The sequence below is a fragment of the Nyctibius grandis genome, chromosome 7 (genome assembly GCF_013368605.1).
Source record: "Nyctibius grandis isolate bNycGra1 chromosome 7, bNycGra1.pri, whole genome shotgun sequence".
NCBI lineage: Eukaryota > Metazoa > Chordata > Aves > Nyctibiiformes > Nyctibiidae > Nyctibius > Nyctibius grandis.
In genome coordinates this window covers 32069079-32096112 of record NC_090664.1, presented here as the reverse complement: position 1 = coordinate 32096112, position 27034 = coordinate 32069079, and positions in this window count along the sequence as shown.

The window sequence follows — 27034 nt, the reverse complement described above, 5'->3', positions numbered from 1 at the left end:
TAGACAGCCATCGTCACCAAGGTAGTGAGAGGCCCAGCTCTGGTTTCTTGGAGGAAGAGCAAGTTTTGCATATCATATAGCTCACACATTACACATACACAAGCAAAAATGCAATGTAAAAGCCACATATTTTATTTGTGGACTGCAAACAGCATCTGGATATTTTTCTTTATTAACAGAAAAATATCCTTCATATTTTAATTGTTGAATTTTTTTATTAACTCATTTGATATGAGTATGTGCAAGATAATACCACTTTTGTAGCCTCATTCATTGATCCCATTTGAGCCAGTGCTTCACAGAGCTACAAGGAAAAGAAAAAGCAATGCTTTAATAGAGGAAGACATCACTGTAAAGCAACAAATGAGCTCAGGAGCAGTACTGGCACCGGAAAAATAGAGTTGCATGTTTGCATAGCTCTGCAGCCTGGATCTTAAGTGAATGGGTAGCCTTGTTTGGTACAGAAGGAATGGAGGGGGTCTACAAAAGCAACCTTTTTGCAGAGTGAGTCTTGCCGAATAAGCTGATATTTCAGCTGTGGAAAAACATCTTGACTATTCCTATTTAAGAGTATAGCTCACAGAAAAGATGCGAGTAGCAGAGCTTGCTTTTCCATGGTTGTACGTCCTAAAGCCTCTTCTTCCAGACCTTGTAGTCATAGTTCCCTTCCCTATATTTAGCACTTTCCCACTACCCTTTATCTCCTTTTCCAGCTGCACTTTTTTCCAGAAGATACTATTCCCACCTTCTTTAAATATATTCATAATGCAGTCGTATACTGACAGCACAGAGCTCCACAACATAGGAGAATGGGAAATCTGGTGCAACATTAATTTAGTTTGCTGTCAGTGAATATTGTGCTAATTGCTTTCCATACTGATTCAGTAAAACACCCATGTGGAATTTATCTCAAAAGTCTACAGAATATCTAGCTGGCTGTACTATGTCTCCAAAATCCCCAGCCCTTTACTACAGAATTAGGCTAGGCTTATTGAGCTCTGGTTATACATTTCTACTCCAGGGATCACATCATGCCTAAATCATTCAACTTTACTTCCCCTCTTAATGAATGGAGTCAGTAATCCAGGTTCAGTTGCAATCAACGAGGAATCCCACAATCCTTTTGAGAACAGTTAAAAAGAAACAGCAAAAACACCAATAGCAAAAAAAACCCAAAATAAACCTCCCAAGCAAGTGAACAGCTCCCCAAACCCTACTTCAGAAAGTGCATTCTGAAAGAACGACTATAAAAAGGATTAAAAGCCTTCACATTGTACAGTTCTAACAGCTGCTATGCAAGGAATGACTAAGTCCACACATCCTTCTTGGGCAGTCTAGTTTACGTACAACTCCTTCAGAAATGCCCCTCTCAGCAGGCTGCATTCAGACACCCGCTGTATCGCCATCAACATGCAATTACTCATTGCAATATAGACAGAACAGCTGCTGGACATGGGAATGGTACATGTTGCTGAATACCTTTATGTATTTTCTAATTTACCACAAATGTTATAAAATAACAACCGTTCAGTTTTGGTGGTTCATGGCCAGTCCTGAATGCCTGAAACTCCACTTTTACTCCAATGTAATCATAATTTGGGCAGTGCTCAAAGATAGTTGGGCAAATTTATGGATTTTGCTGTTTTGGAGTATTTTAACTATGGCAATCATTACTTCATCGATCTGCTGCTACCATGTTGATAGTAATGGGAGAGTATCTGAAAAATCATGCTGCTCCTATGATGAAGCAACAGTTGCTCCTTGAATTTTTAAGTAGAACTCTTGCCCAGCCATTCACCTACATTGAGTAATTCTACTATATTAGCTTTCTTATTTGACATATGGGTTAAAATAATGGTCAAAAATCATATAATCAACTCTTTTCCCACTAGCATAATATGGTTTCATACCATCTCCTTCTTGTGTGATCTGATCTATGTACGGTAAAACCATCTTTTGGTACAGCACTGCCAATACCACTTTAGCTAATGGACAGATCTGGAGTCCTGGTCTTTTCTCACTGTTACTTTGCCCAGCAGAAACCAGATGTTGCCTCAAAAGTTTAGACACCTATGACTGGATCATTTACTTGGTCTTTTTTCATTAGCAGCACAAACCTGACTTTATATTCATGGAAGAATGTATGACCTGTTTCTGCCAGGAAAAGTAGAAGATACATGGGAAAAAATCTGTACATGAAACGAACTACAAACATTACCTTTGACTTTAAAACACCTTAAGACAATACACTTCTTCCATTAATATAGTTCATGGTAATAGTACTGATTTTAGGGGGTTGGTATTCAGTAAAAATTACAAGGAAAAGGACAGATTGTCCACTGTGACACTTGTCTGTTGTGACCTACTTTCAAACCCAGCTAATGACAACTATAAAAATCAAGTGCCTACAACATATTTAGGTTAGGTCATTAGCTTCCACCCAGGAAATTAGCATAATATCATTACATAGAGAAGGCCATCACAGTGAAAAGATTTGACAGCGCCCTTTTATTTATTTTGGGCCACAGCAAACAAAAGTCTCACTGAGTACTAGAAAATCTCTGCTGGAGGTATTTGAGATTGTTTTCCACCAAAATAGCTTCCAGGTAGTGAGAACGCACACTGTTCTCCCCTGTGCTGTACTCAGGCCTTGTTTGCAGGAAACACTCTCCCTTTGTCTCACTGGATCTTACCTGAGCAAAGTTACTTCCCCTTTCAGCTACGCTCCCTCCTTGACCACAAAATCAGAAATACTGATGAAAATGTCTGCAGGACATTTCTGCAATACCACAAGGGTATATACTGTATACTCTGCTTTGAACATAATTCAACAGAGGTCTGAAATAAAAACGTCTTTGATGGGCACTACAATCAGTCCCTGTTTAGCACAGCATCTAAGTGCAAGCCGAGCTTTAAACACCATTTTTAAATGCTATTTAACTGATTTGCTGAAATGAGGCTCTGGTGTCCAACAAATGAAGTAAATCGGATGATGCAGTGGGCTTATTCATTAGAGGCTGCGCTCTTGACCAAGCAAGCAGCAGCGCGGGTGTGTATGACGGACTCTGTGTTTAACAGGATGCACTGCAGAATGAGATCCTTCCAGCTGGGAACTTTGGAGATCTCACTGAGCAAATGTCAAGAAGACTTCAGGCAGATAGCAATGCCTCTAGTCTTACATTTGATTAGCAATTGTGTAACTTTTTGCAGAAGGAGAAGCAATGAAAGTCCAGTTTCCTTCAATTTTATCACGTCCCAGCAAAACTGCCTAGTCAATTTCTACCTTGGTGAAGTAAGGTGAAATTTGTATGCCACGAGACCTTACAATTTTTGAAGAACTATCTTAGATGACTGAATGTGTAAATAGAATAAAAATGCATTGTTTAAAAAAAAGCTCAAAAAGTTCACTTACGACCTGGTGGGGCCTACTGCATAGCCTGCAACCCAGCATTACTGTGTACTAGAGCTCTTGGTTATATACCAAAATAGATCTGGGTGGAAGATGAAAAAATGTCACATTTCTGTCACAACCCTGAAAAGCCCTTCAGTCGGTTCCTCATCCAGAATGAGGTTCTGTCCCACCAAGTACTGAGGAACCAAACAAGGTGCCCAAGAGACAGGCAGTCTTGCACAATCAAGATTTTAAGATATCTTTTGTTAATCAGTGATGTATTTTGCCTCCCAGCTGAAGCAGCTGCTAGCTGATGGTCAGCAGCTGGAGAAGGAGGGGAGGAATGAGAAGATGAATTTTTTGCAGGAACAAAATGCTCATTGTTCGTTACCAGTAACTACGTAACAACACATCTATCAAGTTTTACTGGGTTTTCAAGTCAACAGGTATATACAAAACATGCAACTATCAAAGAATAAAATTACAATGAAATATATAATTGCACATATAAATATGACACAAATAGCTACTCCAGTGGCTCAATCTTGCAATCTGTCTTCAGGCAATATATTTCAGAGACCAGTGAACCATGTCTGCTCCCTTTTCCGCTATAAATCCGGAGTAGGTCTATTTAACACAATGAAACTCTTCCATAGTTCCTTTGGTAGAAATGAGAGGTGAAATTTGAGCACTCTGGAAAACTGCAGAGTATATCCCCACTGGACTTTTCATTGAATCAGATAAATAACATGTGAACTTAATGTAGAACAAGCTCTGTCAGCTTCACAAAAAATCAAAACATGCCCAAGTTGGGGTAAAAGATAGAATTTCCTGTGGTTCACTTTATGGTTATTTTGTCACTGGGCACCACTGAGAAGAGCCTGGCTTCATCTTCTTTACTCTGTCCATCAGATATTTATACACATTGAAAAAATCCCCCCGGACGTTCTTTTCTCCAGGCTGAACAGTCCCAGCTTTCTCATCCTCTCCTTATATGAGAAATGTTCCAGTCACTTAATCATCTTCATGACCTTCTGCTGGATTCTCTCCAGTACATTCATGTCAATGGAGCTGTTGGGTGTTTTTTCCCCCTCTACAAACATCTGATGGGGTGAGGGTGGACTACACATCTGTGAAGACACCTCTGTCACCTTTGTACTCTACACTGAGAGGCAGTGCATTCTGGCTGACAAACTGCAAAAGTCAGGAGAGGATTTTCACACCTAAATGAGAATCCTTGGCAAGAGTTGTTTTTGCTTAATTGGAAAGATTGGGTTAAAGCCAAATAACAACACATCGGACTTCCACAGGGAAATTCAGGTGCATAAGTCATGGATGATGATGGTAGGAAGACAGATGCTTGGAGCTCTTGACACTAGGTCCCAGCCACCGCCAGGGCTTCTGGTAACAGATACTGAACCAGCTCCTTAAGTGGATGACTCGGCCAAAAACACACAATGCATATTGGTATCCTGATACTGACAATGTTCCTTCCTTCAGGAGGAATATACAGCATTAACCTGGTATACAGTGGTCGTATTTCAGGAGATGTAGGCATTGTACACAGGGCTGCTGTGGCTTACTGAAGCGACTGACTCCCAGTCCACCAGGCCTGACATTATGAGTGCTGTCCCTTTCTATCTATGCAGCCACAGACCTTCCAGGGGCAGCAGCAGCAGATCAGTAGCTGAAGGCCATCTATACCCTGAATAGTATTCCTGCATGACCAAGGGTTTTTTTTCAGCCAGGTAGTTATGATTGCATATAATATTAGTCTAGATGTGATCAAGCACCTTGAGTAGAGACAACGTGAGCAAGACATTTCATTAATAGACTCATGTAAATGTTTGTGCTGATCCAACCAAACACTTATCGATTGCTTCAGTTTAACATTACTGCTTTTATTTGGACTTTATAAATTGCCTCCTGCATTTAGGGTAATTCCTCTGAAATGAGACTGGTGCTCAGATTGTGTATGAATTGGTGTTATCGCATGGCACATTTGCTACGTTTTCACACTGCTGTACCGTCAGCTGAGAGCTCTAATTCCTGTAGTCCTGCAGCACCTATGGTTATGAGACCTGACTTTTGTAGTATTTCCAGATAAATAATTCATTCTAAATGTCTTATTTTCCTATCAGCAATCTCATTGTATTTTGCTATCTTAGTAACACAATAGACTATTAAATACAATGAAATAGAAACAGGTTAGTAGTAGATGATAATCTTTATTAACCTCACCTATTCTAAAATGCATCATTTGATGAGTCTTTTCCTTTCTGTTGTGAATAGTGTTACTTAAAGGGTCTGCTTATTATATCTTTTTAAAAGGTGCATCTTATTTTAACTTCTTTCTATAGCTATTGATCAAAAGCCATCAAATTTCGCTGCTCTGGTGAGATAGTTAAGGAGTTACTGGCAGATAGACAAAAGTGACTAAAAAAATCTTTTGCCTATTAAAGGCCCTTGAAATTTTTCTAGGAAACTTCTACTGGATGTGTCAAAAATCTATGATGTATATTTAGTGCTGTAATTTTAAGTGCCATTGCACTGCATGTGCATTTCAGCTTTTATTTTCAAAGGAAAGACAAGGGAGTGATGATATTATTTTGGAGCTGTGCTGGATGCTGGATACTCAGCTATACAGAGCTCCTTCTTAGCAGAACTGGAAAGCTGCCTGGTGGAAAAGGACCTGGGGGTGTTGATCGATAGCTGGCTCAGCCAGCAGTGTGCCCAGGTGGCCAAGAAGGCCAACAGCATCCTGGCTTGTATCAGCAATAGTGTGGCCAGCAGGACAAGGGAAGTGATTGTCTCCCTGTTCTCGGCACTGGTAAGGCCGCACCTTGAATACTGCGTGCAATTGTGGGCCCCTCACTACAAGAAAGACACCGAGGTGCTGGACAGAGTCCAAAGAAGGGCAATGAAGCTGGTGAAGGGTCTAGAGAACAAGTCTTATGAGGAGAGGATGAGGGAACTGGGGTTGTTTAGCCTGGAGAAAAGGAGGTTCAGGGGAGACCTTATTGCTGTATACAAGTACCTGAAAGGAGGTTGTAGCGAGGAGGGTGTTAGTCTCTTCTGCCAGGTAACAAGCAATAGAATGAGAGGAAATGGCCTCAAGTTGCACCAGGGGAAGTTTAGATTTAGATATTAGGAAAAATTATAGGTTTAGATATTAGAAAAAATTTCTTCATGGAAAGGGTTATCAAGCAGTGGAACAGGCTGCCCAGGGAAGTGGTGGAGTCACCATTCCTGCAGGTATTTAAAAGACAAGTAGGTGCAGTGCTTAGGGATGTTGTTTAGGGATATTGTTTAGTGGTTGACTTGGTAGTGTTAAGTTAATGGTTGGACTCGATGATCTTAAAGGTCCTTTCCAACCAAGACGATTCAGTGATTCTGTGATTCTGTAACATGAATCAAAGTATACACTCAATTAAATTGATTTTTAACTGAAAAATATGTTGAAGTAGATTAATTTCTTAGTGCTGTTTCAGGATTTAATTCCAGGTCTCAGTCATTAATAATATTACATACTGCTGATTAAACAGGAATAAACATCTGGCCCATAAATTGTAAATTAAATGTAACAACTGTTTAATTACTATCAATCAATTTTGAAGTTGTAAGAAATATTTTTTCTGATTTAACTTTGGCCTTACTTTGGGTCAATTGTGCCATTCAAACAAAGTCAACATTTGGTATTGATTTCAATGAAAAGGAGTTTGGAGCAGAGAGAGAAAAAGAAGAATGCTGCAAAGAGAAGGGCAGGCTCCCACAGTGAGCAAAGCTGAGAAAAAGACCAACACTTTTACACATCATGGATTTCTCACTAAAATGTCCTCCCTGATAATTGCATTTCCGAGCTGGGACACACAACGCTGTCCACACTGTCACGGTTTAAAGCTGGGCTGGCTATTAAACCTGCGGCAGATGCTCTCTGTTAACCCTCCCCCCCCCACCCGAAGGGAAAGGGAAAGGGAAAAGGGAGAGAGACTTACGGGTTGGAAAGTTAAAACAGTTTTAATAAACCTATAATAATGAAAAAGAGTATAATAATAATATTGGAATAATCAAATATATACAAATATATATACAAAACCAAGATCGAGCTCCCCCGATGTCAGCAACGTCACCACCGGCACTGCAGGGCAGGCTCCGGGAAGGCCCAGGCTGGGCCTAGCGACGGTCGAGAGCTGGATTCAGGGATGCACAGATCGGGATCGGGGGCAGCAGGAAAACAGTCGGAGTCCTCCTTGGACACCAGCCATAGCAGAAAGAGCCCGAAGCAGCAGCAGCAGCACCCAAACACAGCAGAAGCAGCAAGGGAAGGGCAGCAGGAAGAAGGCAAGGGGCGAAGAGGCGAGACCCTCGTGATCCCCCCGCTTTATACTGAGAATGACGTGTATGGGATGGAATACCTCCGTTGGTCAATTTTGGGTGACCTGCCCTGTCCGCTCCTCCCTGCAGGTGAGACCCCCCCTTCGGCTCTTCACTCGTAAGCAGTGAGGAATTTAGCAGTGACCTTGGTTTCTCTAAGACTAAGTACAGCAAGAGCCTTTCTGCATAACATCCCTACCGGTGCCTCAGTGATAACTACAAACTTCGAGCGTTATCAGTCCTGGAAGCAGACACTGTCTGCAAAACATGCAGTTACTTTTCAGAAAGTGTAGTTACTTAGAAGAGACTTAGCTGAAAGTAAAAATCACTGAAAGGAAAATTGGCCTGGTTTAGGCTAAACCAGGACACACACAAACAACCATGCCTTGCTTAAATCACATTTAATAATGAGGGCTTGGGAGAAAGCTAACTACCCTGTTTAATTAAAAATCTTACAGACTTTAACAAAATCTCCGTACAGACTTGTTACCACCGCACTCTGCGAGAAGCTTGTTTTCCCCCTCCGAGCTCCTTCCACACATTGCACAAGCTGAAGCTCCAACAAAGCCCCACAGACGCTCCAAAGCCAAAACAGAGTTTAGTTCCTGCAGTTAGTCAAAATCATGGGAAAAACTGTCTCTGGGGATACAAGATGCTCATACACTCAGACGAGTCTATGTGAATCCTTGTATTGGGCTGCTGCTTGAAATTTTGTTTCAGAAGCCAAACTCATGTAATGGCAGCTAGCCAAAGTTTGGTGTCAGACATGGAAATAACCTTTTTTATTCTGAAGAGAAATGACGAAAAAGCCTGTGGATTGTGACAGTTTAATATCAAAAAGAACGGTTATGATTTCTAATGCCAGCACAGAAGACAAGCTGTTTCTTTTTGCTTTCCTGGATATAAATTAAGGATTTTTGTTCAGTCTACTGTCTATGACTTGAACACGACACTGCACCTTACTTCAAGATAAGTTAGTAAAAAATAATGGAAAAACTTCACAGCCAGCCTTGAGATTGAAAACAAATTCTAAATGGGAATGAGGTAGTACTGTGAAAATTAATACAATTCTCTACTGATACAGTTCCACCAGACAACAACATTAAAAACACTCTATCAGTACTGGTAGTTAAAGTAAATTCATCTGAGCTTATATAACCGCTTTCTAAATTCGTATGTACAGAGTGTCACTTCCACCTTCAGGCTTGTTTTTTAATGAAGCCACGTAAAATTCTTGCTTTCCCTTGAAAATAAAACAAAAGATTTATTTTGTATTTGAAGTAATCCTAAAAACAACTGCACTTTTAAAAAACAGCCTGGCAAAGATGGTCAGACAGAGATATATCTTGCTTATGTACAGCAGCCTGCCTAGAGATTCTGGTCACTAAAACCATTTGAGGAATTAGATTATTGGAATTAGCATCATTTAACACTATTTGGGGATTCCAGAGAGAAACATTTGCTTTGGGATGCATGAAAATACATCAGGCAGCTTGTGTAATTATTATCAAAAATGCATTCTTGCAGAAAATACATGGGGTTCAAGTATATGATATGTTCTCTGAAGTTATGAATGCTGACAGGACAATGCCTTCTCCACTTACGGTGACAGGTATTTCACAACAAAGAATATACCAGTCTCTCTTTCCCCACATATTAGGCCACACATACCTTTTTTTTACAAGTTTTTAAAATAGGCTGCTCCAGTAGTATGACACACTGGTATCACAAACAGGTATACCCAAGGAGGGTAAACATAAGAAAGAAGTTGTAATGGGATCTGCGAACTTCCTTTTCAATTTCATGTCACTCTATACTGTTTCCCCACCTTGCTGTCTGTAAGTAAGTGTTGTATAAATCTGTACGTCCTAGCATCCTTGACGCAGTTAGAGACACAAAAGGTACGAAGAGGAGACCACAGTCTAGCTGGATGTACTGTTTTCCGTACTCAGGACAGAGCTATGTGGGATAACTTTACGCCTCTTCAAGCGCAGCAAATGTCCTTGACTAGCACTGCTGTAGAATTACCAGTCAAGCATTTAATTCCCATCTGGTTTATGTCAGAATGAGGGGAAACGGTTCAGGTCTACAGTGTCTCTGACATCTACAGGTTTAGAAATTAACGTCAAGACAGGTGTAATCCCTTTTTTAAGTGTGCAGGGAACCAGAGCAAGGTAAAACTTTGACAGCTGAAGATCTGAACTGCAGCTTTCTGTACTCTGTGGAGAGGTTTTAAAACATTTTTCATACAAAACCAAGAACAGTATCCCCTTCATTACTTGGAGCCACAAGGAAAGAAGAGAGGAAAATGCAGGGTTGGGGTTGAGGATGCAAATCATGTATTACCTTCATATTCCAACAGCCTTAAAGTTTTCACAATTTTCTCTACACAATGAAAGCAATAGGCTACTTCAGTATAGGAATGATACTGGGGCACAGTGCCAGCTAGAGGTTTTGATTGAGGAAGGAACGATGATGGGAAAGGTAGTATTTTTCTGATCCATTTTTCGTACATTTACAAAGACACCTGTTCAGAATGGGAAAAATAGATGGCAGCATACAAACAGTTGTGAATTTTAACAACAAACCCAAAACTAAGACTAAATGTGTTGAAACTATAATTTAATAATCAGCTTTTACTTAACGAAACATCTGTTACAAATAGCACTCCTATGTTTCATGTAATGTAAGAAATTCTTGTAAATTCTGGTTTCCACCCATCCTTGGAAAAATATTGCAGTGTACTCTTTAGAAGTCATTTATTTCACTAATAAATATACTAGGAAGACAGCTGAGAGAAAAAAGTTAAATGGTCAAATAAGCATAAACCAAGTGAGGGACACCAAAGGCTCACTTTGTTTTCTCCAAGTGGAACAAAATCAAATTTTTTAACAGTTAAATGCAGTGATTTTTTTTGTAGTGCAGCTGACATGCAAATTTTTATTTAGCTAATTTAGCCAAATTAACTAAAGCAGTTTAAATTTCATAGAAAAACAATCCTTATTCTATCTCTTGGAAGTATACCCAGGAGAAAACTGCAGACAATATGTTCTTGAAGAGCCAGAGCTCATGCAGTTTTCTTTCTTAAGGACTTAATGTCCTAAGATTGATCTCAAAGTGTGAACACAGGTATTTTGGATGCAGAGACATTTATTATGCCCTATGCAGACAGTCTGTCATTTAACAAAGAACTCACCCTGGCTATTTTCTTCTCAGTCAAGAGACTCACAGGACACCACTACTGGGTTTCCATCATCTACATGTCCACCTATTTGTAAGGAAATTTATTGACCCTTGAGACATGCCCAGTTTGGGAAAAATGGACAAATGGATTCAAAAGTTATCAACAAAGGACAGGAAGGTCCATATATGTACACCCAGGCAGTACCATCAGAGGAGCCTTAGTTCCCAAGAAAGAAATAAAGTATTGCTTTCTCTATTGATTATTCTCATTTTGTATATAGATCCCTTTTTACTTTTAAGATCAGTTTTTCAATTGGCTTATAAAAACACAGCCAAAAGTGGTTACACTTCTATCTGCAAACTATTAGATGTTCACAATGGCACACATACAGCTATCCACGCTTTTAGATAGCACTTTGTATGTAATGTGGAACCAACAGATGTATTGAGGTACATTCACAAATGTGCCTGCAAGTAACAGGGACACTATTAGGAGGCTAATTAAAACTTCTTCCTGTTGTGCTACTCAGATGATGCAGGTGGGTTTTAGTTAGGTGACTGGTGAATCTCCTGGTCTCATTTGATTTAATCTTCTCACACTATGCAAAACCTTATTTTTGTTTGGAGAGGCTGGAAAAGGCACGGGGAAAGGCTGTGAAAAGAGATTGGTTTGGGGCTATCCGAGAGCAAAGGATCCAGTTTACATTCTGCATACCGAAGTTGTGGTACAGGTTGCAGGGCAAGGCATGGACATTAGCAGGACTCTTGCCCTTTAGGGTACAATATGAACAAAACCAGAACAAGTTTTTCTACATGTCTCTGGTCCACATTTAACTGCTTTCCTGAAGGACAGCAACCATTGCTTCCTCTGGAACATCTACTGATGGTAAAAGCTGCAGACAAGCCACCAGACTAGTGGAAACATGGATCTGAGTGCAGCGAACTCTGAATTACTAACATGGACTACAACTTGTTTTGTCTCCTTTGGGTGGACTACATGAGAATGACTCACTTTCTAATGTGCAGTCATTCCTACTGCTGGCAAGAGAAATAACAGTCCAGATCATCTACTTCACTTTACACATGGAGGAGAATGGGATGCACATCATGAGGGGCCTCAAGGACAAGATGATAATCCAGTTCTTTTGGGGACCAACTGACTAACATTTCCTTTTCCACATCTACAAAATTTGCCTCCTGATCTGGTTTCTTCCTGCATCATGAGATGGAGAAGACTAAGGCGAGCGTGGAAGCAACTGCTCAGTGCTTCTTCCCATACCAGTAGTCCCAGAAAAGAGCTGTACAAGGGGAGTAAAGGTGGACCTCCCATGCCATGGAAGTGAATGCAAACAGTGAGGCCACCCTGGGCTGCCCACCACGTGGAGTGGCACCACTGCAGCTGCAGTGGGATGGAGAGCCTCTCACACACAGGGCACCTAGAGTAAGAAAGACAGGATTTCCTTCTGGCAGCAGATCAAAGAGAGCTGAAGAGAGTTCCTCAAAGCATTCATTTCTTATTAAGTTGTTAAACAAATTTACACTCTTTCTTGCTAACATTTCTTTCAAATTCACCTGTCAGAGCCCTCAAGATCAACTTGTTTATAAATGTAGTTATACAGTTATAAATTGAATAACTATTTTTCCTGTACATCCCGGCTAAAAGTTAATCACCAGCACAGAAATCTTGCTTCAGTGGGTTTATGAAATATACTGACGTGCTTTATTCAATTTCTGGCCAGTATATTCTGTCCAACCAAATTGCACAGTTCAGAAGCTGTCACAGTTCAATGCCAAAGCCTTTTTAAACAAATCAGTGCTGCAACCTTTAATAAAGTACCAGTCCTGCAGTCTTCCACAGAATCTTTGCCTTGGAGACACAGGATATGAACAATCTGAAATATAACAGGACAGACACTCATCCTTTATCGTAGGTAAATGGGAGTTAATCCTATACATGGTAGTACTACTGCTACACGTAGATATCCACTTTTTAATCTCAAGACAAAAACAGCTAGGCTAATGCACACAATCCCTTAAGGGAGCACTTGGTCCTTTAATTAACTATATTTAAGAATATGCATGTCTAGATTGACGAAATTATGATGAGCAGTCATCAAAAATATTCCTTGTGCTTTAATTACAAACTTTGAAATGAATCATTACATGGAGACTGCTGTTTCACAGCCTAATTTCTGCATTCCCCCTGAAATGTTAAGCATGTTGTAATCCACTCATTAAACACTGGAGGATTTTCCTGGCCAAGAAAAGGAAATGGCTTAGGTTAAGTTTTTTTTCCAGAATAAAAACGTAAACTGTGCCAGTTCATCATCTTGGTTACTGTATCATAGCTATGGTACGTATACTATCCTAAATCTTTTTTCATGCCAAATGCCTGGGAATTCACCCACTCATACTTAGAAAATAATGGTGACTTCACATTATCCATCCCTTATTGCTATGTTGCACCAGAGACAGAGATGTAGCTGGCACAGGAATTCAGTGCATTGGTTTCATAGCAAGCAAAATCTTGGCAAATGGAATAGCCTAGCAATGTGTAACAGCAATTGTGCAGGTTTTGGCTGGGATGGAGTTAATTTTCTTCATAGTATCTGGTATAGGGCTGTTTTGGATTTGTGCTGAAAAGAGTGTTGATAATACAGAGATGTTTTTGTTACTGCTGAGCAGTGCTTACACAGACTGACCAAAGGGATATCCCAGACCATATGGCGTCATGCTCAGCATATAAAACTGGGGGAAGAAGAAGGAAAGGGGAGACATTCGGAGTGATTGCGTTTGTTTTCCCAAGTAACCGTCATGTGTGATGGAGTCCTGCTTTCCTGGGGATGGCTGAACACCCCCCTGCCCATGGGAAGTAGTGAATGAATTCCTTGTTTCGCTTTGCTTGTGCGCGCGGCTTTTGCTTTATCTGTTAAACTGTCTTTATCTCAACCCACAAGTTTCTCACTTTTACCCTTCCAATTATCTACCCCATCCTACTGGGGAGGAGTGAGTGAGTGGCTGCGTGGGGTTAAACCACCACAGCAATGAATGCAAATTAGTGTCAAAAGTTGGCTATCATAGAGGCTCCATTATCTGAGCAGTAGGAAAACCTCTGTGGCAGCAATTGATTTTGGCAGAAATATGAGGGTCTAATACTACTAAGATTTTATATCCCTTGCTCTTCTAAATGTATTTCATTGGCTTTAATTTTTAATGCTACCTCTGAAATCCCACACCTTTGCCTTTTGTAATGCTGGTAGTGTTGGTACATCCTTGCTCCCACTCAAAGAGAAAAGATACATCCAAAACCTTTCCTTCTTAAAGGAGCTGAACATGTAACTTGGAGACTTGGCTTCAGAATTTCAGCGGACCAGCAGCAGTGTCCTGACCAAGATGGGGGAAAAAAAAATACTCGCGTGCAGGGTTGCAACAAATTCCTTCTCGAAAGCAAACAATAGAGGCTGGCGGGCACGGTCAGTCTGAATCGTGGTTGCATCCCAAAGCTTCTCCTATTGTGAGATACCTGTGACAGTGTCCTTAACCAGAGATAACTGAGCAGGTTTAATCTAATGCTTAATGAAGATGATTAATCAACATAATAAACCTGATCCTCAGTCTGAATTGTGACACTGTGACTCATGCTAAAGAGCCTTTTACTCTCCCGAAGACACACTGATTTTAATGCCACCATTCAAGGGATAAAGATCAGCTCAGCATGAGCAAAAGTAGTGGGATCTGCCCAGCATTTCTTTTGTATGGTTCTTCAGACACATCCAGAGTAATCAGATACTAGAAGAAGCACAATTCCCTTCAACAAACCCTGTTCCCAGAGCCGACCTGACATGGCTACTGATACAAATTACAGTAGTAAGGAAATAAAGAAAGGTGTATTGTGTTGCTTTATACTTTACCAAAAGAACAGGTGGAAAAACGTCCATTTCTCTTTGAGGAAAAGTAGAATACTATACGAAAAAGAAATTATGCTTCTCTTTTTGTAGCTGTTATTTTATAGTATGTAACACTTCTCAGAAATTTAACATTTAGAGCACAAAACAAGTACACTCAAATGATTATGCTATTAAGTTTGTGCCTGATGTCTTATGAACATTATATTTATAAGAGCATGTTCTGTCCTGCTTGGCATCTTCCCCTGCCTTCTCTCTGCAAAGACACTCTCAAAGGATGTCTGAAGGTAAGTGCTGGATTCCGGAATATTAAATCAGAGAGTCACAGAATCATAGAACAGTTTGGGTTGGAAGGGACCTTAAAGATATCTAGTTCCACCCCCCCTGCTATGGGCAGGGACACCTTCCACTAGACCATGTTGCTCAAAGCTCCATCTAACCTGGCCTTAAACACTGCCAGGGATGGGGCATCCACAGCTCCTCTGGGCAACGTCTTCCAGTGTCTCATCACTCTCACAGGAAAGAATTTCTCCCTAATAATTGATTCTCCCTCTTTCAGTTTAAAACCGTTACCCCTCTTCCTATCACTACATGCCCTTGTAAAAAGTCCCTCTCCCACTTTCCTATAGGCCCCCTTCAGGTGCTGAAAGGCTGCTAGAAGGTGTCCCTGGAGCCTTCTCTTCTCCAGGCTGAAGAGCCCCAACTCTCTCAGACTGTCTTCATAGGAGAGGTGCTCCATCGCTCTGATCCATCTTTGTGGCCCTCCTCTGGACTCGCTCCAATGCCCCTCTCTGAATGACACTTGCAAAATCTGATCCTTTCATGTTGATATTCTTTTAAAAAGGGAATGTTAGAAACACTACCACTTCCAGGACAGAGTCAGCTGCCTCTGGAGATGGCTGTATCTGAGCTATACCTCCATCTTTCCTTTCATACTCAGTCGAGACAAATAGGTACCTGCAGAACATGATTCATTCACATTCTGTTTTAAATGTTTATTTTAGGGTGACATAAATAAACAGACCTTTAAATGTCTGTTTCTACATATCTATGAATTTCTACATTGGTGACAAGAACACCATCTTCATGGCTTTGACGAAAGTGTGAAAGAGCATCTACTGGGGAACAACAGGAACAAGCATTGCAAGCATTTCCCTTGCTTGATACTTCAGGGTGATTTAGTGCATTCCAAACCAGTATTTGCAATCAAATAATCCTGAGAACATCAAACTAGAGTTTGTCCAAGTCAAAGACATAGTCCAAGAGAACAGCCCCAAAATCTGTGTCAGCTGTATCATTAGGGATACAGTCATGTCAGGTTGTATACGATTCCCCTATTAGGGAAACAAAGACCAGTTTAGCACATCACTCCAGCTGTGTTCAATTCCTACTACCTGCTATCCAAATTTGTTGACTCCCTGTACTGTGATACCATTAGTTCAATCAGAAAGAGGAGATCCTTAAGATAGGCAACTGGGGAAGGCAAGGCATCCAACTTGTGAATTTTTCTTTCTCTTAATCTGAATCACTTATGATTCTTGTGAATTTAAATGTCGCAGTTGATAGCTACATCGAGTATGAGCAGCCTGGCTACAGCCTGTTGTTCTCCACTGCATAGCAATGCAGCATGAGCACCTTTCATACTGAACAGAAGGATCATGTGTCGTAGAAATGTTAAGATCACTTGAATGGAGAATGATTGGGAATATCGTGGTTTGGAAGCACTGGAAGGAACAACTCCCAGGAGAAGGGTTATGGGAATGGCATGTGCTGACGGTATGTATATTAGCAGGTCACCAAGGTGCCAGCTCATTTATGTGTATCATCTTCTCAGGGCACTCATCATCAAGGCAACAGAGTGAAAGAAGGGATATCCTAAAACAAGGGCAGCCTACACGCAGACTAAAGTAAAGACTGACTGCATTTAGAGATGATGGTGGGAAGACAGTGAACGGAGTAGAAGCTCAAAGACACTTATATAAAGAGACAAAAAGCAGTGTATAAATCCTGATGATTCATAGAGGTGGGACAGGAGAGAGATGAAAAACCACAATCACTGTCCACTTCTGAAAGGTACAAACAGGTAGACCCAATATTGGCAAGGGTTTCCAAGCTAAGAAGCACCCAGAAAAAGGGAGGAGGATTCAAGAACTTCTATCCCAAGCAACTGCAAGAAAGCCTGGACAGACCAACTGGGCACAATGTGGTGTCTGCATGCTGAACAGATGACTCGGGCACACACATCTTGCAGCTTATGAATATGTGGTACAAGAGTGTTACCGAGTAAACTGTTTTTGTTTGAAAATAAAACCACCTTTCCCTTACTTGAGGTCTCACATTGGGCTTTGCTACACTACAGTGCTGCATCATTACTTCCTACAACCATGAGAATCAAACTCTCTCAATTGGTTCAATTAATATTTCATAACTCATACAAACAGTAAGAGTTTCAATAAAGAGAACCAGCTACGACTGGCCAAGACCTATGTCTTTAGCACATGCTCAATAAAATATAGGTGACTTATTTCCATCCTGCCCTGTCTGACTCAGATTAGACCCTTACGATCTCACACATCCCAGTCTTAGCCAAGAAATGCAACCTTTTGCTCCTTTTCTGTTTGTTTGCAAATGGTCTGTCCTGAACCTGATAAACTTTTCCATATAAGAAAATCATTGAAATGTGTATGTTCCTGCAGGTTTTTTATTTCAACAAATTGTCATTGTCCATGAAAATAATGAGGCAGAAAAAACATTTTGATACGAACACCCAAGCAACATTAGAAATAACAGAATGGCCCATTATCAGTTATGTCTGATTCGGACTAGAAATACACTTACATTCTCATGTATACACAGTTATTTAGGATACACAAAATAAATTACAGCAATTTACTATAATGCAGTTTTATGAGATTAAATCCCTCAAACGAGCTACCTGTAGATCACACATGAAAGAAATGATTGCACTGCGTCACCAGACTCTATTGTCAAAGGGTCCAGCAATAATTTGTTTGTTGGTTACAGTAAAAATGCCCTTTTCATTTTCTAAAAAGACTCTACACCACAGAAGCTGGATTTCTATCAAAGATTTCCAATACCTTTTTGAGCTATTTTGAACTGAGCTTTTATTCATTCCTTTCACCTGGCCTATTATGTTCCTAGTGGAAACAATTTCCATATTACAATTACATTTTCAGGAGTGTTGCAGGAAGGAAGCTCAAATAAACAAAGAGCAGTCCAAATTTCTCAGTATTAATTCACAAGGTGTATTATTTCAATATTTTACAGATGAATCAAATAAATACAAAGAAATGCATGACTTGGCAACGTTCTTATTTATTCTTTGCTATTTCACGGTGATAAAGTCATTGCATTGCAATTACACATCATATGCTTTGTGACAGCTTACCCTTCTGTTTCATGGATATGTCTATTTTCAGCTATAATGCGTTAGTGGACACAGTGGGATACGTGACACTGAAAACAAGGGCACAGTGGCAATGATGGCATTAAGTTTCTCAGGGAGATCAAAATGTGCAAACGGGTGGAAATGACAGGATCAATGATAAGTTCAAAGGCATCTCTGCCTTCCTCTGGGATAAATACAGTTGGATATTGCATTGGTACAGAGAACAGTTTGCAAATCCCCATTTACAAGGAACTTCTAGGGCCATTTGGCTGAATTTGGGGTGTTGTCAGTCATTCCTGGGGTGGAAATGGCAGCTGAAGGAGTTCCAGCAGGGGCCCCATGGCACTGGCTTTCCCACAGCACAAAGAAGCTGCTACACTGACATGAGGCCAAGGTGTGTATCATAACCCCAGCAAGAAAGCTTAGTCCCACCTGCCTAGGCATGCTTCACATTTTAGTTCACTGATCTCATTAAACACTACGGAAAATGCAGCAAAACTTATTACATTAATTTTTCAGGCGTGGAAGGTAAGGTCCAACAAAAGAGCAACATTATGTACTAAACTGGTATCAAGTCCAAGACAGAACTGCTGGCAGGACTGACTCCAGGACTGGTGTTTGGTTTTCATACACTTACATCCTTCTTATGACACAGCTATAGCTTGGAAAGGTTAGCTAGCAATTTTTGAGGGAACAGTTTATTACAGAGTTCCACTTATGGAAACATGGGCTTTGGATGTGATTCTATTTGTGGAATGTGGCACTTGAATACTAGAAATGTGCCGGTGTCTGGATTTTCAAGGACTGCAAAGCAAAGTTTGACAGACAGCATTCTCTTTAAAAAAAAAATCCTCCTTTCTTATGAAACTTTCTTTCTGTTGTTCCTTTCTTGAAGCAGTGCCTTGTCAGAATGGATCCTTCAAAAAGCATAACAGTAACGCTGAACTTAAACAGACCCACTGAAAACATCTACACAAATAAATTGACATTGCCTCCTGTTGATTTCCAACTTCACCTCAGTTAGTCAACTGAGATCTCATTTGAAACATAAAAAATAAGCAAGCTACTTCTGTTTATATTTCATGAAATTTGGGAACCAAAACATCAAAGAACAAAATTCTAAGACATAAATCACCTTTTAATACAGCTGTTTTCACTTGATATTAAAGTGGTCCCTCTCTGTGTTCCACAATAAACTGCAGACAAGAAACTCATGCTTCCATCAGCCTGCATGAGTAGGCAGCCTTTTCTGGATGCTCTGTTTTTATGAAAATAGTGGTTTCAAGCTCTGTTTGCTGCAGATGAAGAAGATATAAGACAGCAGAATGACATGTCACGGTGGCTGGGCAAATAGTTGCACATAAAGATATTGGCAGCCTTCAGGTTTGCTTTCATCTCATGGTTGACAGGTGCAAGTGCATGGTGTTGAGTATAGCACGTTCTGTCAAGTACACTTGTGAGACATATCTGTGAATATCTGAATGGTTTGTGAACAGCTCTTTTCACTCTGTCAGATCAGATCAAGAGCAGAGGTAAAGGCTGTGCTGCTAACTTGTGGAAAAACACCACCAGAATAAAACTGTAGTATCTAGGTGTTGATTTCCACATACTTTTATTATTTTGTGGCACACTGTTTATCTCTATAGTTATGTACCTATAAAATATAAGACACAGATAGGACTCTATAGATACATAAATATACAGATAAGCAGTGTGCCACAAACTACCACAAATGCATGGCAAACCTCATATTCTGGGTTTATATATTTATAACTGATGCTTGTCCTCACTGCCAAACATGTAGAAAAGAGGTTTGTGTTGCTCTAACTTCAGTACGATTGGAAGGACATCATCTTTACCCACTTATTACTCATAATCCCAGTGAGAGAGTTGCCTGTTATCGAAGGCATCTGTGTATGAATGTGTTGCAGTCAGTGCAAGGCTTGAAAGAACAGGATTTTGCAAGACAGAGCTAGTGTGAGTCCCTGTCTGCAGGGGAGCATTCAAGATCTTGACTCTGGAGCCATCAACAATATCAGTTCCTCTCTTACCACAGAGCTAGTCTCCAATACTTGGCATTTCACCCTAATCCACATAACTCATCTCAGTATTCTTCAGTGAAATCCAGTTCTGTGTTCCCAGTTCTCCCCACAGATGCATGGAGAGCCATGCACGAGACAGAATGACACAATGTCCTTTAGGGGATCAGCTGCACATCTCTCAAGAGATGTCTCAAGAAAGACTGCCCAAAACGTGGCTTACAGTTGATGCCTCTCCTGCCTATTTGATTTGCGTTATCTGGAGAGTATTTGTGGAGGATTTGCTCTATATAGGATATTGACTTAATGTCAAAGAATTATCCAGTTCTTTCAATCAGAACCTGTCTTTCTCCTTTGCCAAGACTGGGATGGTGAGGGTTATAACAGGAGAGGTGAGATAATTATTTGATCATAGAGATATGAAAGTTTTCTTGACTACCCAGATAGAAGACAGCTTTATCAGAACTTCTACCCAGTTACTTCAAGCCTTGTCTTAAAGTCAACGGTGCATAGTATACATGGATATTAGAAATATGTACCTACCTTCATCTCTAGGGAGTGGTGCTTTTCTTTCATTCTGCTAGAATTTAATTAGGTGAAACATTAGATTAAAATCCTCTAGCATATAAACTCAGCAATACAGTTTCATCTGTAATTGGCTTCATCTCAGGAGAATTACAGGAGCCCAATGAGATAAAGCAATTCTTTTCTTGCTTGCTAATAAGTGTGCATAAAGCTGAACTACCATACCAAGAATTAGTAAACCACTTCTAACCTTCTTTCATCTTTCTTAGTCCTTATTTTTCTTTTCAAGCCCAACCTCTGCCTTGCAGAAATTTACTATGTCAAGAAGTTGAGAAGAGTGAAAGGCAAACACTGCTAAGTGACAGCTGTACTCCAGAGAACAGCAACATCCTTTCTGGAGTCAGCCGCTGCATTTCATGCATGAGTCAAGTGTTCTCCTAGGAGCCACTGGTTCAGTCAATCTTTGGGTATATTTATTTTAAAGTAAACAAGAGAACATATGTTATGATACTAAAGAGCAGCACTTCCTGGTTGAACAGACTGTAACAGAAAACTCATACTTCAAGTGCACCTGCACATGGGACTGAGCTGTGGTACAAAGCCTGAAGTGTCTGCTCGGGATGCTGCAAGACGAGGCTGCCTTGAACTTACATCAGCAGAGTGCCTGGCTTAGACCAAGAACACCTGGCATCAGGTCTTTGTTCTGTTACCAGGAAAAATGAGAAATCAGAAATAAAAGTCAGCACATTTTAATTATGGTTCGACTGGACAATAAAAAGTCCCAAGAAATATACTTACAAAAATACTGCATAATGAATTTCTTGTCGATAATGCCAATATGAGTTTCATTCACTAACTCTCTCTTCTGAGCCCTTGAAATCACAGACTAACCTGTGCCTGAACTGAGAGCCTGCAAGGTAAAACCTCCAGTCATATCAGTTCTGTAGGAATACGCTCAGATTCTCATTTTAAGAGAACAAATGCTATAATGTTCTATTCTAGCTGTCGTATTCTGATTATTTGCAAGTAGTTATTCGTAATGCCACTTTGTATTCTGACAAAGAAGATGGTATGACAAGGGCTAAATCCTAATGTCTTTACTCAGTACTGAAGCAAATCTCAGCAGGAGTTCAGTGAAATCTGTAAAGGCTGAATAAAATCTAGACGAGAGCATTTTTAGGCCCCAAATCTGCAAGCACTTTTCTATCTATTTAACATTATGAATATGAATAGTCGTGGAGATTGCAAAAATTAGAATGGGTTTTTTGGTTGCATTTTTTTTTTTACTTTTTTCCCTGCTTATAAATTTAAGACTATTTTAACTGAAAAAGCCTTGAGCTGCTAAGAGGAGAGAAAAATAGAATGCTGCCGAGTATGATTATGAGAAGAACTGAAATACTTTCAGAAGTCTAGTGTTCTGCACAGTAGAAAAAAATTTTCTGCGTATTACTCCTAAAGCACAGCTCAGATCCTACATATATTTTTAAAAGTTCATCTCAGTGTTTAAACTGGCCTATATTCAGAAACTAATTTTATTCTAACGTTATAGTATTTGAACTGTGTTTTCTGACTCATCTCAATGATTCCTCATGTAGTTCCCAGGCAAAAATAAATTTAGCAAAACTAATTTCTATTTCTCTGAAAGAGCCAATACTAGTGATTACAGGGATAGTGAAGCAGAATAGTGCTGCAGTAGGTGTTTATCACAACTTCAACCTTCATTTCTTCTCTTTGTGAAAGAACTGGTCGGCTTTAATTTGACCAAAAGACCTGGCAAGTGGTCTTTTATTTACTACATTTAATATGTTTTCTAATACAAGTATCAATTATTTCTCAACTATGGCTAATAATACTGTTCAGTTTACATCTTTGTCACTATGATATAGTAACTTTTAATTAGTATTGGCGAGCTTAATTTAAAAGAAGCATGTTTTCATTTCTCTTTTCACAATATTTTCAATACAGAATTATTTTCATCCTCAGCATATCATCACCAAATTTTCTGTTGGTGCAAACTCCTGCAGTTTCTCACTAATCTATTCCACCTGAGAACCTGAAACCATAAATTAATTCAAATTATCATTTAACTGAATTACATCTTTTATAAGAACAGATACACAACACAGATTGCTGCACCATCATACTGATTACGGACTTCCTAGGTTTTTTATAATTATATGTAGATTTATAGCTGTAATGAAATATTGCAACAGTTTATCAGATATCAATACTAATGCTACTTTGCTAATTAAATATGACATTTGTAATATAGTACTCTGATTAAATCATTAGTGATAAGGGAGCCTCTCCAATTGGTTGGAAGCACTAAAGAAAATTAATTTAAAAATTAGTAAATTAATCTTCATTGAACAAAGCCATTCAAATACGCAGATAATCTCCTGCTAGCCTTTTGGAGCCAATTTCAATAATCAAATCCATAAACAAAATCTAAAAATGGAAAACACTGGAAATGAAAAAATGGAAAATGCAAGAGAGGTCAAGGACAACAGAAAGGGCTTCTTCAAATACATTGCAGGTAAAGCCAACACTAGAGGCAATGTAGGCCCACTGATGAATGAGGTGGGGGCCCTGGAGACAGAGGATAAAAAGAAGGCGGAGTTACTGAATGCCTTCTTTGCCTCTGTCTATACTGCTGGAGGCTGTCCTGAGGAGCCCCGGACCCCTGAGGCCTCAGAAGAAGTCAGGATAGAGGAGGAATCTGTCTTGGTAGATGAGGGCTGGGTCAGGGACCAATTAAGCAATCTGGACGTCCATAAATCCATGGGCCCTGATGGGATGCATCCGCGGGTGCTGAGGGAGCTGGCGGAAGTCATTGCTAGGCCACTCTCCATCATCTTTGCTAAATCGTGGGCAACGGGAGAGGTGCCTGAGGACTGGAGGAAAGCGAATGTCACTCCAGTCTTCAAAAAGGGCAAGAAGGAGGACCCGGGTAACTATAGACCAGTCAGCCTCACCTCCATCCCCAGAAAGGTGATGGAACAACTTGTCCTTGGTGCTGTCTCTAGGCACATCAAGGATAGGGGGATCATTAGGGGCACTCAGCATGGCTTCACCAAGGGGAAGTCATGCTTAACCAACTTGATAGCCTTTTATGAGGACGTAACCCGGTGGATAGATGATGGTAAAGCTGTGGATGTGGTCTATCTCGATTTCAGTAAAGCGTTTGACACGGTCTCCCACAGCATCCTCGCAGCTAAACTGAGAAAGTGTGGTCTGGATGATCGGGTAGTGAGGTGGATTGTGAACTGGCTGAAGGAAAGAAGCCAGAGAGTGGTGGTCAATGGGACAGAGTCCAGTTGGAGACCTGTGTCTAGCGGAGTCCCTCAAGGGTCGGTATTGGGACCAGTACTATTCAATATATTCATTAATGACTTGGATGAGGGATTAGAGTGCACTGTCAGCAAGTTCGCTGATGACACAAAACTGGGAGGAGTGGCTGACGCGCCGGAAGGCTGCGCAGCCATTCAGAGAGACCTGGACAGGCTGGAGAGTTGGGCGGGGAGAAATTTAATGAAATATAACAAGGGCAAGTGTAGAGTCCTGCATCTGGGCAAGAACAACCCCATGTACCAGTACAAGTTGGGGGCAGACCTGTTGGAGAGCAGCGTAGGGGAAAGGGACCTGGCGGTCCTAGTGGACAGCAGGATGACCATGAGCCAGCAGTGTGCCCTTGTGGCCAAGAAGGCCAATGGCATCCTGGGGTGTATTAGAAGGGGTGTGGTTAGCAGGTCAAGAGAGGTTCTCCTCCCCCTCTACTCTGCCCTGGTGAGGCCGCATCTGGAATATTGTGTCCAGTTCTGGGCACCTCAGTTCAAGAAGGACAGGGAACTGCTAGAGAGAGTCCAGCGCAGAGCCACGAAGATGATTAAGGGGGTGGAACATCTCCCTTATGAGGAGAGGCTGAGGGAGCTGGGTCTCTTTAGCTTAGAGAAGAGGAGACTGAGGGGTGACCTCATTAATGTTTATAAATATGTAAAGGGCAAGTGTCATGAGGATGGAGCCAGGCTCTTCTCAGTGACATCCCTTGACAGGACAAGGGGCAATGGGTGCAAGCTGGAACACAGGAGGTTCCACATAAATATGAGGAAAAACTTCTTTACGGTGAGGGTGACCGAACACTGGAACAGGCTGCCCAGAGAGGTTGTGGAGTCTCCTTCTCTGGAGACATTCAAAACCCGCCTGGACGCGTTCCTGTGTGATATGGTCTAGGCAATCCTGCTCCAGCATGGGGATTGGACTAGATGATCTTTCGAGGTCCCTTCCAATCCCTAACATTCTGTGATTCTGTGATTCTGTGAAACACGAGAAATAAGGGGTCCCAAAGAAGTACAAGGTTTTGCACATGGGTGTCCAGAACACCCGTAAGAATACCAATGTAGTATTTTGGTGTTGTTTTGGTAGGGAATAATTAGCCTGTTGTTGGACTAATCATGTAAGGTTGATGAGTACTAGCAAACCCATGAACTGTGAAAAAGGAAGCAAAAGCCTAAGCATTTCCAGAAAAACTGATGCTATATTTTTGTGCATAAACCACATGATCACACACACGTGACTTGCGTGTTGCACACACTCTTGGCTACTAACCATCTAATTAGGAAAATACTGGACTTGTGCATGACATGTCCACATGTATACTCATCTTTGAAAAACGGAGGAGCTGTTTAATTCCTGGAGGTACAGCCCAGAGGGATAAAACCAGCTAGTGAAATATTTGTATCCCATTATGTGGGAAGGTAATTTTGTATGAACTCTTCTTCAGTCAAACAGCTCTTTGCCTCACTCTTTGTCTGCTAGCATATGACCAGCACGACTGCCTGCATCCCTCATCCTTGCCCCCGGGCTTTCCCAGGGGCTGTGGGGTGGTTCCTCCCTGTGGAAGAGCTGGGTAGCAGGACTTGCCCATCAGGATAAGGTAGATCAGTGAAGGGAAGGAGGCATTCAAATATCTAGCTGCCTCTAAGGCTCACTTTGCTTCTCCAATGCTCTTATTTTACACTCAGAGGGATGCACAGTAAGAATATGAAACTAATCCCTAGAGAATCTCTGAATATTTGAAAATAAAGCAGAATGAAACAGAGTCCGCCTTATCCCCAAAGACAGACTCCACACTCCAGCATCACTTTGATTTCAACAGCCCAATGTACTCACAGACCTGAAAAATAATCAAAGTGCATAAATTAAATTAATTGCTTTATTTCTGGAAATAGCTTGTCATTCTGTTAAATTGCCAATTTGTTATCTGTCCAAATGATAAAGACATTTAGCTCATGACTGCTTCTGCTCCAGGGAGGAAAGCAATGGGAGCAGGAGCAGGATATGAGTACTACTGGGCTATTAATTTTCCCTGATGTAATGACATGGGGTCTCAAAATTAGGACCCCAGCCCCACCATGATAACTATGAGATGCAAACTGGTACAGCACCCTGTTCTAGAGAGCGCCAAATCACACACAGGACTCAGGTTATACAGTAAGACATGAGTGGAAAAAATGAAGGAAGAAAATGGTGTGATACAACCACCACAGCTCACAGAACATCAGATGCTTGCAACCACACAACTTATCTAACAGCAATACTTAGTTCTGGTCGTTTGCATTGTTTAGTATTATACACAGTGGATTCATTTCACAGCTGCTTGAAACAAACAGTGTTATCCACATTGCCTTTGCATTTACTATGCTGCCTCAGGAGTCTTGAAGGATGGAGAGGCTATACGGAATTAAATTAAATGTTTAGTTAAAACTGTTAACTGTCTGGATGTGTATTGCATTCCTTCAAGCTACAAAACTGCCAAAGTTCCTTGGAGTATTTTGCTGAACTTCCCTTAATTTGTAATCAAAAGGTACACAGAACAGGGAAGTGTGGCAAATCTCACTTTGAGAAAAATCATGGCCTTCACAAAGGATTTCACACTGAGACACAGCATCAAAATAAGGTTAGTTAGCTGATGAACCTTTGCTGCATCCAACAGAGAAAGAGTACATCTCTCCAAAACCTCAGAGAAAGGCAGAATGGTTTACAGAGAGAGGATGCCCTCCCTGATGGCCTTTGTGGGGCATAAAGCCTGCATGAGGACAGTTAAAGGGACTTGCCAACCTCTGGAAGAGCAGCACCTGAGTGTGAGTGTGAGTGCATGTATTGCTCTGCCAGACAGAGCCTTCTCGCACTTGTGAATTCAGGCTACCCC